Below are 20,110 nucleotides of genomic sequence, written 5' to 3'. Positions count from 1 at the left end.
TCTTTTGGCGCATTGTCCCAAACTGTGAAGGGGGAGGGAAAGCTCTTGCTCTCATGGCGACTGGCAAGAGCTCCTTCGCTCTACCTTGATAAAGACTTTGAGAGAGTAAACCTCAAGTAACATAAAAAGCCAAAGAGATGCCCACTTTGTGAGGTCACATCCGTGAAAGTGTGTGGTACCCCTTTGTGAGGTCACATCCATGAAAGTGTGTGGTACTCTTTTGTGAAGTCACATCCATGAAAGTGTGCAGGACTCCTTTGTGAGGTCACATCCGTGTAAGTGTGCGGTACTCTGGCAGGTGACTGGGTGACTTGTGGTACATTGTGGTATTGGAGACTCTTTAGTGCACACACTTCATGGAGACCCCTATGTTGGATCTTCCATTGATTTTGCCCGTATTTGGCCAGATTATGTAAATTTCAATGAAATGCAAGTGTTATAAAGTGAAACACTCCACTTAACAGGACGAAGGATGGGAGGTAGAGCCTTCTGTACTTCGGCATCAAGGCTGTGGAATGAGCTACCCCAGAATATTAGGCAAATCGACACCTTGCTAGGATTCAGAAAGAGTCTAAAAACATGGCTCTTCGCCAAAGTTTAATTCCCAGGCTCCATCAAATAGTGTTCGGTTGTCTTTTTCATCTGACATAATTACCCCTGTATTGTTTGCTTCATCGAACTACATCCTTATCAGGCGCTAGGATACCCGTAGGGTGGCAGTTGCGGGGTATAAGAAATAAATACAATACAATACAATACAATCTATAATCCAGTCTGGAAAATACCTTTAAAACGTGTCGACCTCTTATGCGTTATCAGCTGTAAATGGTTCACCTGTAATCTGCCCAATTAATACACCAACCTGCTCATAACACTGATCTGGGTATAACCACTAATTCAAGAGATGAATAGAAAATACCACAGTGAGACGTCCCAAAAATGTATTTAGCGATGCAGCTTGGAGAGTGAGAGGTTATTCCTTTGAAGTCCAGCCCTGCTCCAGACACTTGTTAAGGTTAGCACCCCACCTCTGGTCGTGTAGACCACTTCAATAACTGCTTATTTATTTGTGTCCTGTCTCTGTGCAAGCTGTTCTTACTCGGCCTCCTATGCCTGGGCCCTGTTTTGGATTCCAGGAGCTTCCAGTGCCATGCAGCAGGGCACACAGAGATGTGGCACAAATAGCCTGTGTGTATTTGTGGACACGTCTGTAAGCTATAGCACAATAAAGACACCTATTGGCTTTTCGAAGCTCTACCAAATCAATTACAAGGAATCTTTTACATTAGATTAAAACAGAAAACAAAGACAGGCAAGTTGGTCGCTACTCCTGGGTTCATGATATACATTCTTGTCAATACAGAGAAAGAGTCACAAGTGTAGTGTGACAGGTGGAAAAAAAGATCTTCATCCACTAAGTACAGCTATTATATTTATATAGCTGAAACCCAGAACTTGTTCTCATCTACCGCTAGCCTTCCTACGATCTACAGTGACACCGGATATTTCAACTGAAACCAAACTGAAAAAAGAATTGTAACATCATTGTTTTTTTGTCATTTAGCTATATGATTATGTTGTTGCTATATTTATGTTTTTTAACTATTTCTTAAAGAAAATAAATATTTTGCTTACAATAATTAAAAAATACATCAAAAAAATTATAAAAGTTAATTTTGATACATATTTTTCTGTTGTTCTCTTTTGAATTAATGCACATGATTTATTGTCAATAATCATATTGGTCTCGTTGCTTAGAATATTCTTTGAAGAGTTATTCACTTGCTTGTGTACTATCTTTCCCCAAACATCCATTTCCCTACGACTAAAAATTATATTATGTATGTAGGGGTCCCAATTTTGGTCAAATGCAAAGACAGAGTTAGCATGTGACAGGAGGTTTTTGGACTGTTACTGCATCATTATGTAGTGTTCTTTAAAATGGAGAGTTGTTGGCTCTTTCCTAAATTGGAGCAGCGTTGGGGTGGTCCTGATGGATAAGGAAATATCCCTCCAGACACTAAATTCATAGATGGAAAACACCTGCCTTTTTTGCACTTCTTCCTCTCCAGTTTGATGGTGTCCTGGCTGTGAGGGTGTTGAGAGCCACCAGAGATACTGAGCTGGCCAGCCAGGTAGGAGGTGTCTCCATCTTGATGGATTTGCAAGTGATGCAACTTGTTCTGTTGATGATTCAGATGTCAAAGAGAGCCAGTAGAGTTCTATCAGGGCGTCCGTGATGTGGTCATATTGCTTCAGGTCCTTCATGAGATGTGCGGCTGCACTTTGGGGTGGATCATCTCTATAGCAGTACCGTAGTCAGCAGTCATCGATGGCTCCACCCTGTGGACTGACTGGAGGTGGTCTATAGTCCTAGATCACCAGGGTATTATGTTACACACTTCAGCTAGAGGTCCAGTCTCAGCAGATCCTCTGCTCTCGGCTTATAATGATCTGACAAGGCTTAGGTGGCAGAGGTCCTCAAAGAGAACAGAGCTCCCCATACTCCCAATGGTGTCTGCAGGGCCTCCTTTGTGAATGTGTGAATATAAATGAACTAATTATATAGTATATAGTTGTGAACAGCCTCGCATCAGCACACATCACTAATAACGTTTTTAAAAATCCAAGGATATTTGCTATAGCAGTTCACACACTATCTGATACAATGCAACTATAGCTTATGGCTACAATTCCATGACCGAGTGTGTCTGTCTTTTTTCTGTCCGCTCTCAGCTATCCTGGACCACAACCCGTTACTATAAATTAATACAAAACGTAACATAATAGCAAGGCCAGGATTTGGGCAGTCTGGAATCTCCGCTTGCTTCCGTCTGTTCTATAGCAGGCCAGAGTCTAATTCAGCTTGAGATTAATGTGATTATTCCGGCAGCTGTGGTGTAGCATTTGGTGTTCAGGAGCTAAGGGAAGGGAGCTTTATCAGTTGTTTATACAATCTTGGAAAATGTTGGGTTTGAGCAGGAGTACAATAGGCCAGTGTGAAATACATTTAAGTTAAGGATACCCTTTTGAGATATCCTCACACTTGGGGACTTTTAATATGCATTAGATGAGTTTTCCCTTTAGCAAAACTTAACAGTACACGGTACACCCATTCAGAATTTCTTTCAGTGTGATGGGTTCATCCTGTTCAAGAGTGCTTGGTTTCCGAGATGTCCTTACACTTGTGGTCCATTATACACAGACTTCTGCATCCCTGGGGCATGCTCACATCCACACCTGTTGGCATGAAGTGTGAAAGATAAGTGTCATCACCAGGCACACGTCCTGAACCATGCTCAACAATTGTGGGATAAATCCATTCCCTAAGATGGGAATGCACTCGTACCCAGACCACACGGTTCACAATCCGTGATTCCAGGCTATCCTTACCCAGAGCCCAGGGATGTGCTTGTCAAAGTAGTTGAGGTCCCTACTGCCATGCGATGGTCAATCTGTCCCTTCCACTTGAACCAGCTGTACAGTAGAGTTTGAGAAATACATGGAAGGCTGGCTAGGGGTCTGTCAAGACAGGCAGAGGAGCAGCATCCACAGCACCTTCTGGTACAAAGGGTTATCCTTAAAAGGAAAGCCTTGTTCTAAAGCAAGAGAGCACAGTCATTGGCCCTGGAAAATGGAGACCATGACATCCATGGCTAGGAACTTATAATGGGAGGTTATAAAAGCTATTACCCTCTCAGTTCTAGCATTTTCTCTATATTTTTATTAATTTTTCACAATCTGATTAAACGTTTACATATGCACCCCAAAGCACGATTCAATTACAAGCACGGGCCAAGCAGAAGCAGCAGATTCAGGTCTGGTGCTAATATCATGTATGCTACACTTGAGCAGCTTCTGAGATCCAAACAAAATGGTACCATGGTCAGTATTCACCCTCCCAGAAGGTACCTTCCAACCACTTGAACACACCAGAAATATGTAAACAAGTGCCAAATACTCCGGATTTAACTCCTAAACTCTAAAATCATGCAGCACCTCTGAATGAATAATCACAAGCTGAACCAGATTGGGGTCTGCTATAGAAACGACGGAAGCCTGTAGAAGCCCCGGACTGCCAAAAGGAAGCCTTACCAGTAGGGACATGGGTTCTATAAAGTCACTGTAACAAGTTTATGGTCCAGGATCAAAGGCACAACGACAAACCCACTTGATAGCTCAGGCGGCATCAAATGAGAGACAGATGGAGAAGAAATCAGTTACAACAGATGCACAATGGCAGAATTACAACTATAAGGGTCAGGTGTGTGTGTGAAATGCTGATGCACTTTAGGATGTTTAGGGTGCAGTTAAAGATCTATGCTAATGCGAGCACAATGATGGCCAACTCTATGAATTATGTGGCTGTGTAGTGTCGAACATGTCCGGTTGATACGTACACATTTTCTGCTATTTCTATTCAACATTTAGTTACAGTAGTCCTTGAAAAAGAACCCACTGTGGAGTAGGGTTCCAAAGGGGGTTTGTACGGCACAGTTCTCTCCAATGTTTGTGCTCCTGCACGAGACTTGTGAGGATGAACCTTATCTGAAGTACGTAACAAAAAGTCCATGTGACCCAGGGTTTTGCAAAACAAAGTCCATCAGAGCAGGGAAGCCATCAAGGGCCGCTGACAAAGGGACTGTCTTAGATGTAATTCACCTTTAGGGTTGTATTCACAAACAACGTACACCTGTAACTCTTAACTACTTGTCAGACCACGTTTTGGGGGCAAGTGGGGGCTACTGTATCTTAGGTGTGATGTTTAAAGTAATTCGCTAATGGGTTCGGCCTAATGTGGCTCTGCATACTAGCGAAAATATAACCTCCTTTAGCACTTGGCTATCTGTGTTAAAGTTGAGGAGCAGTTGTAGGCTTTTCAGGGAGATAGTGTGGGGTGTGTTCAAGCTCAGCACTGATCGTATATGGAAATCGGCCTTTACAATGCGGCTCGCAACGATGTGCCTTTGCAACACAGTCCGAACCACTAATACGTCTTTGCAGCGCATTCCTTTACCATGCAATTCGCTACAACAACTTGCCTTTGGGGAAGCATTGTTGGACTGATGTTGGACTTTACGTCCAACACTTTCCCCTACTGTAGCGCGGACTGGAGTTACAATAGTAAATTATACTATTCCAAAATCCAGCACTTTCCCTAAGGCATGTGGTTTAAAGAATTGCGCAGTAAAGGAATGTGTATACTCTTAAACACATTTGTATACTAGCACAGAATCATTCAAATCTGTTAGTAAAAGTGCAAAGAGGGCCAACGTCATTTCTGTTTGTACTTTCTGATTATGAATATTCCCTCAACATTGCTATTTTGTCATTTTAGAGATTTGGGGGTTAATTCAAAAATGCATGTTAAGTATGGAAAAGAGTACTACAGGGGTACCTTTCTACTTACACCATAATGCCTTTGTGACCCGCCCTCCAAGCAAGTTATATTTTTTACACTTTTTTACACATTCTTCTATTTCACTTGAATCCCGGCCATCATCCTTTCAATATAACACCCGCTTAGTTATTCCGGCTAGTTTCTCTAGTTTTTGCTTTTCACTTTCTGCTGTGAAGAATTTCTTACTTTGATTTTTATCTCTTTCTGGTTTAAACTTAATTACATGTGACCTTTCAAGCTCAATTTATCCCCAGAGCATGCAAATGACACCAATAGATAAATCCTTGCACCTTTGTGATTGATATACCTAAAATGTGGCCGTCACTTTTAACTAGGTTTCTACATTTCAGAGTTCATCGCTTTTGAATTTTTTAGGTTTCGACCTTGGCGGGGGCACTGCGAAGCAGTGCCCCTCCCAGTCGAAAGCTATTGTTTACTATATGGGGGACTTGAACCCGCCCCTTCTTCCATTGGCTAGCTCCATAAATGGAGGCTAGCCATTGGAAGAAAGAGGCTGTCAATCAAGCTTTCCCGGTGAAAACGCAATTCGGGGGCGTTTCTGTGTCTTTTTTTTAAGTACCGCCCTCTCCTCTTCCCATTGGCTGGAATTTTACCTTCCAGCCAATGGGAAGGGGAGAGGGCGAAAAACACGCCCCCGAATCTGCCGGCCGGGACACCCCCGTGACGTCATTCCCCGGGCCGCGCGGTGATTGGCTGCCGGCCCGGGACCTGACTTGAATGTTTGTTCTCTCCTTTATGAGGTAAGTTGTGTTGTGTCTTTGTTTTCGCCCCCTCCCGCTGTCCGTGTCTTTTTCACGTGCGAACCTTGCAACAGCATTGCTTTGTTTCATTTGTGCAGGGCCAGGTTTACGCAGTAATTTCCAGTCAGAAAAAATCCTTCCCTTTCTAAGTTTATATTACTTATCTCTTGCTGAAAAGTGTATTTCAAAACATTGACGAAAGTCAAAGATCTAAGTATGTACAGCTGGTGCACCTCAGAAAAGAAAAAAAGCGTGTAACTTCATGAATGTAGAGAGAACAAGCTACAAATATTAAATTGAATTTTTTTTCTCAATGAATCATTGAGCATTTCTTGAGAAGCAAGAAGATCAAGGTCGCGTGGGTTTGTTGGAGGCGTCTCCCCGCGTCAGAGACGAAACAGGAGAAACGTGAGTAATCCGGCACGCTTCTTGATGGGGCTTCCTCCTCGGACAGAACAAATCGCAGCCTCGTTCTTCTAATACATCAATGTAATAAATAAATCCACCCGGCGAAAGGGAGATAAAGAGCGTCCATCTGCAGGGAACCCGCTCGTCCGCAGATCAGGTAAAGAAAAAAAACACGGCGATGGTTGTATAATTTATTGTCCTGTGTGAGCGGCTTTGTGCGCTGTGCCGATGCAGACATCACCCGCCATTAGCCTATGAGTGTGGCGTGTGTGGCTGCAGAGGCCGCCCACTCCCATTAAAGAGGCATCGCACAGCCGTCTTTTCCCACCATGATGCTTTTGTTTTCAGTCTCCAAAGCTGGGGATGGTAGCTTGGCGTGGCGGCCATTGCCGGCTTCAGCGTTCGTTTTCTCATGAGGGTGGGTGAATGGGGATGGGTGGGAGACGATGGGCGGCTCTTGCTCCTGGCCGTGCAGCGCCTCAATTGAATAATCAATCAATCAATCAGTGACACTTATAAAGCGCGCTACATACCCGTAGGGTCTCAAGGCGCTGGGGGGGGGTGCCGCTACTGCTCGAACAGCCAGGTCTTCAGCTTCTTCCTGAAGGAGAGGTGGTCTTGGGTCAGGCGCAGGTCGGTCGGGAGGGAGTTCCAGGTCTTGGCGGCCAGGTAGGAGAAGGACCTTCCTCCTGTAGTCGCTCTTCGGATGCGGGGGACGGCGGCGAGGGCGTGGTTGGCTGATCGGAGGTGGCGTTTGGGAGCGTAGAAGTTGACTCGGCTGTTGAGGTAGCTTGGGCCTTGGTCGTGTAGGGCTTTGTGTGCGTGGGTGAGGAGGCGGAAGGTGATTCTCTTGTTGACGGGGAGCCAGTGAAGGTCTCTCAGATGTCCGGAGATGTGGCTGGTTCGTGGGATGTCGAGGATGAGTCTGGCTGAGGCGTTCTGGATCCGCTGGAGTCTCTTCTGGAGCTTGGCGGTGGTACCGGCGTAGAGGGCGTTGCCGTAGTCCAGTCGGCTGGTGACGAGGGCCTGGGTGACGGTCTTCCTGGTCTCGGTGGGGATCCACCAGAAGATCTTCCGCAGCATGCGTAGGATGTTGAAGCACGCCGAGGAGACGTTGTTGACTTGCCTGGTCATGGAGAGGGAGGAGTCCAGGATGAAGCCCAGGTTGCGTACATGGTCTGTCGGTTTGGGTGCGGTGCCCAGGGCGGGAGGCCACCAGGAGTCGTCCCAGGCGGAGGGTGAGGAGCCCAGGATGAGGACCTCCGTCTTGTCCGAGTTCAGTTTCAGGCGGCTGGTCGTCATCCACTCGGCTACCTCTTTCATCCCTTCGTGCAGGTTGGCTCTGGCGGCGGCGGGGTCGTTGGTCAGGTAGAGGATCAGCTGGGTGTCGTCGGCGTAGGAGATTATGCTGAGGTTGTGTTTGCGTACGATGGCCGCGAGGGGGCTCATGTAGACGTTGAAGAGGGTGGGGCTCAGAGATGATCCTTGGGGGACGCCGCAGATGACTTCGGAGGCCTCTGACTTGTACGGTGGTAGGCAGACCCTCCGTGTTCTTCCGTCGAGGAAGGAGATGATCCATTCCAGCGCCTTGTCCTGGATTCCGATGTTGCTGAGGCGCCGTACTAGGGTGCGGTGGCAGACCGTGTCGAATGCCGCGGAGAGGTCTAGGAGGATGAGGGCCGCTGTTTCTCCATTGTCCATCAGGGCTCGGATGTCATCGGTGGCGGCGATGAGGGCGGTCTCGGTGCTGTGATTGGCTCGGAAGCCGGACTGTGAGGGGTCGAGGGATCCGTTCGTCTCGAGGAAGGCGGCCATCTGCTTGTTGACGGTCTTCTCGATGACTTTGGCTGGAAACGGGAGGAGCGAGATGGGGCGGTAATTCTTGAGGTCGGTGGGGTCCGCTGTTGGTTTCTTGAGTAGAGCGCTGAGTTCGGCGTATTTCCAGCTCTCAGGGAAGATGGTGGTGTCGAAGGATGTGTTGATGATGTCTCGCAGGTGGGGTGCGATGACAGCGTCGGCCTTGTTGAAGATGTGGTGAGGGCAGGGGTCGGTCGGTGATCCGGAGTGGATGGAGTTCATCGTGCGGATGGTGTCTTCGGTGCTGATCGGGGTCCAGGCGTGGAGGGTGGTGGTGGGGGGTGGTTGTTCGGTCATGGTGTGCGTTGGTTGGTTGTTGAAGCTGTTGTGTATGTCCGCGATCTTGTTGTGGAAGTATGAAGCGAGGGAGTTGCAGAGGTCTTGCGATGGGGTGATGTCGTTGTTTCCTGCGCTGGGGTTGGAAAGCTCTTTCACGATGTTGAAGAGTTCCTTGCAGTTGTGTGCGTTGTTGTCCAACCGGTCCTTGAATGCTGTTTTCTTGGCGGCGCGGATCAGCTGGTGGTGTTTCCGGGTGGCAAGTTTGAAGGAGGTCCTGTTGTCCGGTGTCGGTTCCCTTCTCCAGACTTTCTCGAGGGCTCGGCAGTTCTTCTTGGAGCTCTTGAGTTCGTCGGTGAACCAAGGGGCCTTCTTGCTGCCGGGTCTGCTAGGCGGGGTCCTCAGTGGGGCGAGTTCGTCCGCGCAGTTGCTGATCCACTTTGTGAGGTTGTCGGCGGCCTGGCTGGGGTTCGCTGAGCTGGCAGGAGGGTGCTGGCTCAGGGAGGTGGCGAGCTGGTCTGCTGTGATCTTGTTCCAGCTTCTGCGGGCGGCCTGTTGCTGGTGTTGGTGGGTCGTCGTTCTCTTGAAGGTGAAGTGGACGCAGCTGTGGTCCGTCCATTGAAGCTCTGTGGCGTGGCTGAAGTCGATGTCTGTGCTGGAAGAGAAGACTGCGTCGAGTGTGTGTCCGGCGAGGTGGGTGGGGGTGGACACCAGTTGCTTGAGTCCCAGGTTGGCGAGGTTGTCGAGCAGGGTGCTGGTGTTGCGGTCGTTGTTGTTCTCCAGATGGAAGTTGAGGTCTCCCAGGAGGATGTAGTCAGCGGAGGGGAGGGCATGCGGGCTGACGAAGTCGGCGATGTCCTCGCTGAATTGTGTGCGTGGTCCCAGGGGTCGGTAGATCAGGGTGCCTCTGAGGGTGGTGTTCGGGTTGGTGTGGATCTGGAAATGCAGGTGTTCGGCGCTGGTCAGGGTGTTGTCGGTGCTGGTCGTGAGACGGATGGTGTTCCTGTGGATGATGGCGATGCCTCCTCCCATCTGGTTGGCGTTTCGGTCCCTCCGGACGATCTTGTAGCCCTCTGGGATAGCGATGGCGATGTCGGGAGCTGAAGAGGCGTTCATCCAGGTCTCCGTGAGGAAGGCAACGTCAGGGGCTGTGGCGTCTAGAAGGTTCCAGAGTTCGATGGCGTGTCTGTGGACGGAGCGGGTGAATAATCTACGCTACATATTATGCGTGGTAGGTAGCATTCAGGGCGTGTTTTCCCTAGTATCCCCCGTGGACCTCCTGCCGTGAACGTGTAGGCACGTCAGTGATCACCTGGGTCCCAGTGTTAAAAGGAGGCTTTGTGGCCTTTGGGAAGTGATACTACGTATGTTTAGTTCGTAACCTGTCTCCAGCCTGTATGGCGTTCTCTTGTTCTGGGATATATATAGCTCGGTGGCTTTAACCAAGAAAACAGCGCAATGTAGAACTCGCTGTCGACTCTTTTCGTCTTTATGACCGACTCAGCATTTCATCATTCTGGGTTTGATTAAAATACATTACGCTTGAATTAGGTCATAGTAAAGCTCGCTCGTGCTTTCTGTTCACGGGAAATGTAATGTCACTGTGCGTGTAAGAAGATACATAATAGCTATACCGTCACAGAACAATAGCCTGACGCTACTGCGTGACATGAAAGGTTTACATATATGTAAACCGTCTTCCAACCTGTACTGAAAGCTGTAATTTTACTGTCAAAGTAAAAAGGAATAATTTAGTGAAAGAGTACGGCAGGGAAGACACTTCATGATTGACAGGGGTCACATGACTTGTGAATACCGGTGTTACTTGTCTGAGTGTAGGGCTGTGTGGCTGAAGACGTATTGTGTTTAGGTTAGTTTGTATCTCCGGGGCGATGTCGCGTCACTCTGTAGTCAGTACTAAAAGCACGTGCTGTTTCTGAAGGTGTGACAGGGGTGTTGTCTCTGACAAGGGCATGCATTAAAGCAACAGTACTGCACGTAACCTTTACATTCGTAACCTCTGACTTTTTTTCCCTCTGTACGTCTGTGTATGTTTTCCAGCGCTTGCCAATTGAGGTTTGCAGCATTTTTTTTCTTAAGGTTCCCAATGACTGCCGAGTTTAAGTATGTTGTTGATGGTCGCATTTTCGTGGAGGAATCGCTTTTAAACCATTACATTTGTATTATATTCACAAGATCTTTTGTTAAACAAGATCTTTTGTTAATGTCTGACAGTCCGTAGCCACGTTGATTGTTTGTATTTGGGAAAGCGGAAGTTTGAGATAAGATGTCTGAACCTTTGACCACTTTTCCTTATGTCATTCACCACATTCGGTATGGTATTTTGCTATCGGTAATGTATTGTACTTTTCGTTTGATTAAATTAAATTAATTTTTTTTTACATTTCCGCTGGTCTGCAATGGATGAATTCCTTAGAATGGTTTGTACGTACGTAGTGGCAAAATAGTGATGTTGCATAAACCATTTGGTGTGCGAGTTATGGTTTGCATGGCGGCTGTGTAACTTATTGCAGCTAAACGTAAGTGCTGTTTTTTAGATTTGGATTTTTCACCATAACTTCTTTTTAAGTGTATTTTAAGTGCATTTCAAAGCTTTTAAATACACATTAGTGTTTTTTAACCACAATTTTGATTTAACTGCAGTTTTTAGGTTTCGACCTTGACCCTCCCAGTCGAAAGCTATTGTTTACTATATGGGGGACTTGAACCCGCCCCTTCTTCCATTGGCTAGCTCCTTAAATGGAGGCTAGCCATTGGAAGAAAGAGGCTGTCAATCAAGCTTTCCCGGTGAAAACGCGATTCGGGGGCGTTTCTGTGTCTTTTTTTAAGTACCGCCCTCTCCTCTTCCCATTGGCTGGAATTTTACCTTCCAGCCAATGGGAAGGGGAGAGGGCGAAAAACACGCCCCCGAATCTGCCGGCCGGGACACCCCCGTGACGTCATTCCCCGGGCCGCGCTGTGATTGGCTGCCGGCCCGGGACCTGACTTGAATGTTTGTTCTCTCCTTTATGAGGTAAGTTGTGTTGTGTCTTTGTTTTCGCCCCCTCCCGCTGTCCGTGTCTTTTTCACCCCCCTCCCGCCCGCTGTCCGTGTCTTTGTTTTTGCCCCCCTCCCGCCCGCTGTGTGTGTGTGTGAGAGAGACACTATCGGAGCTCATAAAAATCGAGCTGTGTAGGTTTCAAGACCACGCTATATAAAACGCATAACTAACATAAATAAACTGTGCCTACCCAACCCCACACAGCCCGACTGCGTGAAAACTCGGAGTTTGCCGCTAACTTGCCAAGAAACTACTTGAAGGATAAGTGTAATCAGCGCTTGAACAAACAACGGAGAAAAGGAACTCACCCCGCCTCAGCTCCTCCTGTTGGGTGGGGGGGGGGGGGGCTCAGGGAAACGAGAACCCTAGCTCCCAAGCACAGCTACGGGTAGCAGGAGCCGCAACCGGGTGAAGCAAAGCGAGAGGGGTTTCTCAAGAAAACACACGCACATGATGAGGCCCCTCAAAACACCCGCGCTACTAACGCCAGGCCGCCAGCACTACCACGTGTTGAAAAAGCCTACCACACCCGGAGATAGCACATACACGAGCAAGCAGAACGACATTTGGCCACCCAAGGTTTGCCTAGTATTGTGGCCGAAGCCTAAAAGTCTGCAGTCCCACTTCAATGAAGCCTTTGCGCTCCAGATAACCATCCCTGAAATAGGAATACAACCTCGCCCTACACTTACAATGATCTGCTCACTGATCAAAGTCTGTCCGGTAGCACGACAAAATTATCAGGCAGGCAATAGAGAAATCCCGCTGACCTCACTCCCACCAGCATGCCTGCCCAAGTAACGGAAGTCCAGGGAACACCCTGCGGTAAACTTCATGCTTAGTTACAGGGACAGCTGAGTGGAAGTGTAGAATTCGCCATGTAAAAACAATTAAACAGTTTTAAAATTACAGCGAGTATCGGGCATAATGTGCAAAACCTCCATGCGGGCAAATATAATGTAGGTCTCTCGGACTCGGACGGACGGACTTCGCAGCAGGATCCCAGCAGTCCCCGTGTCCGTTAGGGCGCAGCCGAAAAACTCGTTGAGCCCTCCGGCCCAAACACAACTAATGCTGCGGAACAGAAAGCACCAACTTAAACTGCTCCACACCCCGACATCGGAGCTAACATTATTAACAACCCCAGCGGTCCCACATACCTCAGCTTTACATAGCGCACCATGAAAAAAGGAAAGAACACATCACTCGCTCCAGCGTGGCGGAAAGCTACTTCACGCCATCCAAAGCCTCTCCATGGGTTCCCGGACCAGCTCCCACGCGAGCCCAGCACACATGCCCCCAAATACCCACGACTGGGCACTGGAGCACGGCATTGGCCTCTGAACCCCCGCTGTCCCCTCACCCGAAACGGCAAAATTAACAGAAACTACAGCAACCGACTCACCGCAAGCAAAGCCAAGCCTTGGCCCGGCGGAAACAGCACTCCGACGCCAGACCAGGCCTCTGGCCCGCCAAGATGCACGCGACCAGAGGGCAACAAAACAGCGTCAGGGGACAGCAACATCGAGGGCAGTGCGAACAAAAGAGACTGCTCGGAGGCGTGGGGGAGACATAAATACCTTGTCCCCCACACCCCCTAATAAAGCGCGCTATCGCTCTTTCGAATTACATTTGAACAAGGTCTATCAATTGCTGCTTATGAAAGGCAGTCTTGTCACATAAGAGCCTCACGGGCCGCAGTATCCGTCAGGTGACGTCTCCTCTGATGACGTCATCGTGATGTCAGAAAGTCCCATGATAGCGACCATCGGAAGCTGGAGACGGCAGAGACCCCATGCCTGAAAGGCTTGGTGGTTTCTGAAGCTGTCCAGAAGGCTCTCTCTTCTCAAAGTTTACTGAAAGGTGTACTCACGGTAGGTGGGCAATGCTTCTTAAACTGCCACTGCAGTAGGCGAGCAGAGGAAGGAAGAGTTCTGGCCTCCGTTTCCTGGCAGTGCCTTTCACACTCATGCTTCCTCGCAGCATCTCGACAGTACTTAGCATGGACAAAAGAATGTTAAAAGTGAATGGGAAAGGGAGAAGTGCTTATTTTGTGTGTGTGATTCACTTCTTCCCCCCCCACCTCCTAAAGTTCAAGGGCTCAAAGATTGTTTGTAATGGCACAGCTTCCAAATGCTGTGATTTTCGAAAAACAAGGCTGTGCAAACTCCATTCCACCCCATTCTAACACCTTGCAATTCCTTCATCTCACTTTTGCAGGTTCTGCCTCTTCATCACTGCTTTCTCCTTTTTATCACCATTTTCCGTTTTTCTCTGACCCCCCCCTCCCCCCGCCCCCTTCTATGTTTCTTTATGTCGTTCAAGGCCGTCAATGAAAAGTAAGTCACAGTCCCTGTAGTGAAGTAGTGTGGCTCACTGGTTAGAGGCGGCAGACCCGAGAGCAGAGGACGGCCCGGGACCAGGGTTCGATTCCCGGCGCGGCAGGTTTCTGGACCAGGGTCAGCGGACTCGATAATTCTCTCGCCTCGGTGCCCACTCTGATCAGCGATCACACTCGGCAACTCTGGGCATTAGCTTGCCTCATCTTCACTAACGGCCCCACCAGACCGCCGGGGATGCCTGGTCTCACCCTGGAGATACCCATTAAGGGACCATCTCTCAGGGAAGCCAGGAAGGGTTTTGCAGCGGTCGAAGCGCCTTGGGACCCTACGGGTAAGTAGTGCGCTATATAAATGCCAATACATTTACATTTACAGTCCCTAAAATGACTGCCACTTTGCACGACAGTTTAGGCAATTCTGAATTGGTTTTAAGTAAGGCGATGTCTTTATTTATTTGTATTTTTCTGGAACTACACCTTTACCATGGAGTACCCTGGCACTCACTGGTTTTATAGACAATACATCTGCTGAAATCTTTTTTAAAATGGATAGACAAAACATGTTGTTGTTAACAAAAAAGACACCTGTTTAGAGATTTAGTGCAATTGGGGTGAAATGACGTTTGAGTGTTTTGTGGCTAGATAAGAAAAGAAGATCTTTCCAGTCAAGCGACAGAAAGTCGCATTTGAAAAGGTTCTGTGTTAAGTGAGCAGGGAAAGGTGCTTTTGACACATTTTCAATAACTTCACCCGAGGCCAGGCCTGATATTGGTATACAGTTGGGCAGAGAGACTCTTTCTGATACAGACCTCTGCAGCTTGAAAATGTTTAGGGAACACATGGTCGCAATAGTGTTGATGAAGATGTGCATGATGGCTTGCATATGTCAGTTTTAAACTGGTGAATTCAGTAGGGGATGTATTTGTGCCAAGTGTTGATTATGCCACAAAACAAAATGAAGGTAGGTAGGTACAACGTAGTATAGTTTAAACGACACGAAGAATGGTGGAGGGAGAGGAAGAACTCTTTGTAGATTACTAAGAGTTCTTTGGTCTAGTTATTTATAAAGTTTTGTTAGCCTGTAAGATGTAGTATCTAGAAGTTGAAGCCTGATTTGTTAATCAGTTATGGACATGATTGTATATATGCACAGTAGTGGTTAAAGAGAGCAGTGGGCGTGTGTGTGACTGCTCCAGTGTGTGTGTATGTGACTGCTCCAGTGTGTGTGTATGTGACTGCTCCAGTATGTGTGTGTATGACTGCTCCAGTGTGTGTGTGTGTGTATGTGACTGCTCCAGAGTGTGTGTGCGACTGCTCCAGTGTGTGTGACTGCTCCAGTGTGTGTATGTGTGTGTGTATGTGACTGCTCCAGAATGTGTGCGTGTGTGACTGCTCCAGTGTGTGTGTGTATGTGACTGCTCCAGAGTGTGTGTGTGTGCGACTGCTCCAGTGTGTGTGTGGCTCTGGGTGTGTGTGGCTGGCTCTGGGTGTGTGTGTGTGTGTGTGTGTGGTAGTAATTGCTGTCTGCTGAGCTCGTCCGTAGGGTACAATAGGTCTCACATTTGCGAGAGATTAAGCTATTGGCAATGTAAATGACAATGCCATTTATTTATCTGTTTTCAAAACCAACACATAAATACAAATTTTGTCATTTACAATACCTATAGCTCAAACTTTTTCAAAGGCGAAACCGTTGCATTGTAAATGCTTGTTTCTTAGTTGTTTACGAACAGAAACGTTTGGTAATCTTAACTTCAGTCGAGGCTATCTTTGCGTATTATTTACTTCATTTATAATAAAACCCTTTTACTAAACACCTTGAGACGGTGCTGCAGTCACTCTTATACAACTAGGAGACCTAGTGTTCATAATCCTGCTTTCTGTTTTTTTATCAAATTGTGTGATCTTCATTTTGCTTTCTATAGGAGGCCTTACAAACGGATCGATGGATGTTCCCATAGAAATGCATTGCATTTATAATGCATAGATCAGGGCACAAACCCGATTTTTCTAAAAGGGGCAAAACAGAAAATGACATGGAAATAGTCCCGCTTTAGTCCTCGAAAGCTAGAAAAATGGGGAGAAAGAGTTTCAGTTTTTTGTGGCATTTTGCTTTTTAATGAAATGGGTAAGTTTGCTTGCTAGTTTTTTTGTGAAGAATATGCTACTTTATACATGTTTATGACATTGTCTTCTTTATAAAAACACAGTGCACACCTTTACAACAGCAAACACGTTGTTTTTGCTGCACTGTGCACCATTACCAGGTAAAAACGTAGATGGCAAAGACAGCTGTACTACTGTTATTAATAATCGTATTAGTGCACTGCCTTTGCAGAGCAGGGAGCTCTGGGTTTCACATGCAAAGCTTTAACTCACAGGGCATCACTCACCTTATTCGGGGAGGTTTCGTGCCTGATTTTCATAGTGCTTTTCTTGCTGAGTGTCTGTTATGGAGGGGGAGGGGAGGCGGTGATTAATGCCCTGGTTAGAATCCTTCCATGTAAGCTCTATGCTCGCATCCTCTGCAGCCCGGTCTGTGCAGCAGGCGCGCGGGCCCCACATCCCTCCATTGAAGATCTACAGGATGCAATGCAACCCCCTGCCCTCTGAGGCTGCTCCGAGCCGCTGACACTACTCCCCCAGACTCTACTCAGAGCCGAGGACCGTCAGGGTAGAAAAGGCGAGCCTACGGATTGATGTCAGCAGGCAAACGATGTCCGCAGTCTTGGATTTACAAATCAACAAACCAATGCATTCTGGGAGTTGTAGTTTGAGTTTACAATGCTTGACTAAGCTATGTGATAGAAGAGAGACACGCAACGTATTCATTATCTGCTGGAATGGGTATTGAGAAGCGGTACTTATAAACAAACGTTAAAGCATTGTATTTATGTTGTACAATTACATGTAAAAGACAAAGGAGGGAAACTTCTCAGTCTTCGAGGTAAACTACTCAAGTGGCAGCGACAAAGGTAAATAAGACTCACACCCAAATTTGACGCTGCGAAAAGTGAATCTTCCCCCAAAATATCTCTTTTCCAGCTTCCTGGTTTGGAAAAAGATCTTCTTAGTTTTCTAATGCGGCGGCCATCTTGGAATTGCAATGGTTTCTGTGTAAAGTTACTATACGATACTGGTGAAACGTGGTGTTTACATATCTTCTTTCTGTAACCATTGTTTTCCTATTCACTTCTCAATTTTATATCTCTTGCTGTTTGCCCCCAGTCAGTGAAATTTAAAACGGCATGTTATTTTATGAGACGTGAAATTACCAGGCAGTTAAGATATATAATCAGTAAGGCCCTCCAGTTCGTATTACAATATAGTATGTTGTCTTGGGGACTGCCATTATCATACCTTGGTTTACTTGGAATCCCGTTGATAAATGTTTGAGACCCTCGTACCACCATCGTTCAAGTGAACCCTGTTGTTGTAGTCTTTCTTTTCTTGCCATTGCCAAAGTAGTTACTTCTTGACAAACCATGATAACCGATATAAGCCACCTGGTTTGGTGTTCTGTGACTGTGAGCACAAAGAGTGTCATTAACAAGCATTTGCAATGCAATAGGTCTCGCATTTTCGTTTTTAAAACATAAATAAAAAGCATTGTCATTTACAATGCCAATAGCTAAAACTCGCGTAAATACGAGACCTGTTGCATTACAGATGCTTGTTTATCTCTGCATTCACCATTTGTCACTGTTTTCCATCGTTTTCTTCTTCCTGCTTTTACCCTTTGCTTTCGTTCTCACTCTTGACATAGGTCAAGTCTGATGATTAGAAATAAGTCCAGGTCTCCGAAAATAAGTGCCAGAGGGCCCCACCTGCAACCACAAGCCAAAATAAAGCAAGGACTACACTGGAAAAACCTTAAATACCCAACATCTTCTTTCTTTTGGCCAATGAAACTCTGAGGAGAAATGAACTTTTATTCGGGTGGCGGAATGCCTCTTCCCTCTAAGTAGCTTCAAACTTGAATTCTAAATTGATGGCAAACCTACGTCTCATGTTTGTGCCACGCTTCCGTCGCACAAGAATGGGTGGCAGAGCCTTTGCTGTCCTAGCTGCCAAACATTGGAACAGCTTACCTTTAGACCTCAGATTTGCCCCATCCGAAGCACTGTTCCATAGCCGTTTGAAAACGTGGCTTTTTTCATCTATTTAGATAGATCCTCCTTCTCCTGCTGACAGTCTTAGCGCCGGGACACCCCCGATGGGGGTAGCTGTGCGCTCTACAAAATTCATAAATAAATAAATAAATAAAGTTTGCGTGCAGGGCTTGTCGTACCCCGGCCAGGAATTATCATTTATAACCACTCATCATTTTGAGAGTGGAGAATACAAACAGGCCTCTGAAAGACTGCAGATGAAAGTGACCAGGGCACAAGTCGTAAAAAAGAAGTGGGGGGACGCTGTCACCGGAAGTGAATTCACGACCGGAAGTGACGTCGCGAACGGTGCCGAGCTCCTCGTCCCAGAGAGGCCAAAGAGTGAAGTCCAGCTGTTTGGCAGGCGGGATGGCGTCACCCCGCTAAAATAAGTGGGGGGACGCCGTCCACCCGCGTGGTACCACAACTCGAGAGCTGAAAGTGGCTGATTGTTGATTTCTTGGCAGAGCAATCGCGGATTGAAAATCAATTACTGTTGTAATTTCCTCGGTGAGACTTAAGAGCCCCAGCTTGGTCTTGTAGCTAATTGTAAACAGCCTCCTAGCGGGCAATTAATTTCGCTGGAGAAATCCCCCTGTGCCACCCAGACAGACAGCCTTGTGCCTTCTCATGCCGAGAAGCATTAATGAATTAGGCTGGGAATGGAGAGAGCAGGTGGGAGGGGTGTAAAGGCGGAAAGAGTGAAGTGGCGGTGGCAGGGGAGAGAGGAGAGGTGGGGACCCGAGGTGGAGCTGTGGTTAGAAGGAGATACAAAAGGGGATGATGGACGGAGCGTTTGAGCCAATCAAACACTCACCCCCAGTCAGTTCAGTTTAGAAAGCTTTATTCGGTTTGCATGACACAACCATAAAAGCAACAATAATCAGAGAGAATAATACATTCAATGACATTTAACATAAAATCAACATAATTCAAGTATATCAGATACCCTACTAAATTAAAAAGGTTTCATTGCACATTCCGTATATTAACCCACATTGAGATACACAGACGAGACAACATTATTTAGTAAATACTCAAATAGATCAAAGTTTCACGTACAGACTAGTAGCAATAATTAAAAAGAAATATTACAGTAAAATGCATTTTACTAAAGGATGTTTAAACTAATGCTTTAACCATTATACATTATTCATTATCCATTAAAGTGACATGTGCCTGAGTAAACGTCCGAGTTCTTACAAAACATAGTAAACATTTCCACCCCAAAATAAAATGTCTTGTGCTTTATTAGAAAATCGGCAAAACTGCTTGTTATAATGGTTATAGTATTATCGATTTCCTTGTTGTTCTACATTTCAGTATATATAATGCAACCCGAAAACAAATATCTATAGTTTCAAGGGTACATAATAAATTCATTGCATCCTTTGTTGTACGGACATTATATTTTAAAAGGATAGGCTTCAAATAAAATTTCCTCAAAAATATATAAAATTTACAAAACAGTACAAAGTGAAGGCAACTCTGGCTAGAGATGTTATCACATGGGCATAACATAGTAGATCTCTCTCCTATATCAGGGAAGGATACCAAGTGGTGTACCATCCCCAGCCTCAGGCGTGTTAAAACAAAGCGATGTGAAGATCTGGATACATCGGACAAATAAGCCTGAAAACCACTTTTGAGTTCAAGTTGCCTATAAAACACAACAGTTTTTTGGGTCCTAGTTGTTTTTAAACGCTCTTCCCTTTTATATGACAAGAAGGAATCCTTAATTTCCTTCTTTGTAAAGGGGATTATATATTTGGTTACATTTAAAATATTACAATCAAACAATGTGCTTTACCAATATATAATATAACTAAGCCATGGGATGCCAGAGGCATGCTC

At 46.4% G+C, this 20,110-nt stretch overlaps 1 pseudogene across 1 annotated transcript in view; it reads right to left on the bottom strand.

Moving 5' to 3' along the window:
• Positions 1-16,677, bottom strand: part of LOC147700857 (uncharacterized) — a 141,726-nt pseudogene extending 125,049 nt beyond the window's left edge. The window contains exon 1 of the transcript XR_015297414.1: positions 16,499-16,677. The product of XR_015297414.1 is annotated as an uncharacterized LOC147700857 (transcript). The remainder of the gene's footprint in view (positions 1-16,498) is intronic.
• Between the last annotated feature and the right edge of the window lie 3,433 nt (positions 16,678-20,110).

The sequence above is a fragment of the Lissotriton vulgaris genome, chromosome 7 (assembly GCF_964263255.1).
Source record: "Lissotriton vulgaris chromosome 7, aLisVul1.2, whole genome shotgun sequence".
Lineage (NCBI taxonomy): Eukaryota > Metazoa > Chordata > Amphibia > Caudata > Salamandridae > Lissotriton > Lissotriton vulgaris.
This window is presented reverse-complemented; position numbering and strand designations above follow the sequence as displayed.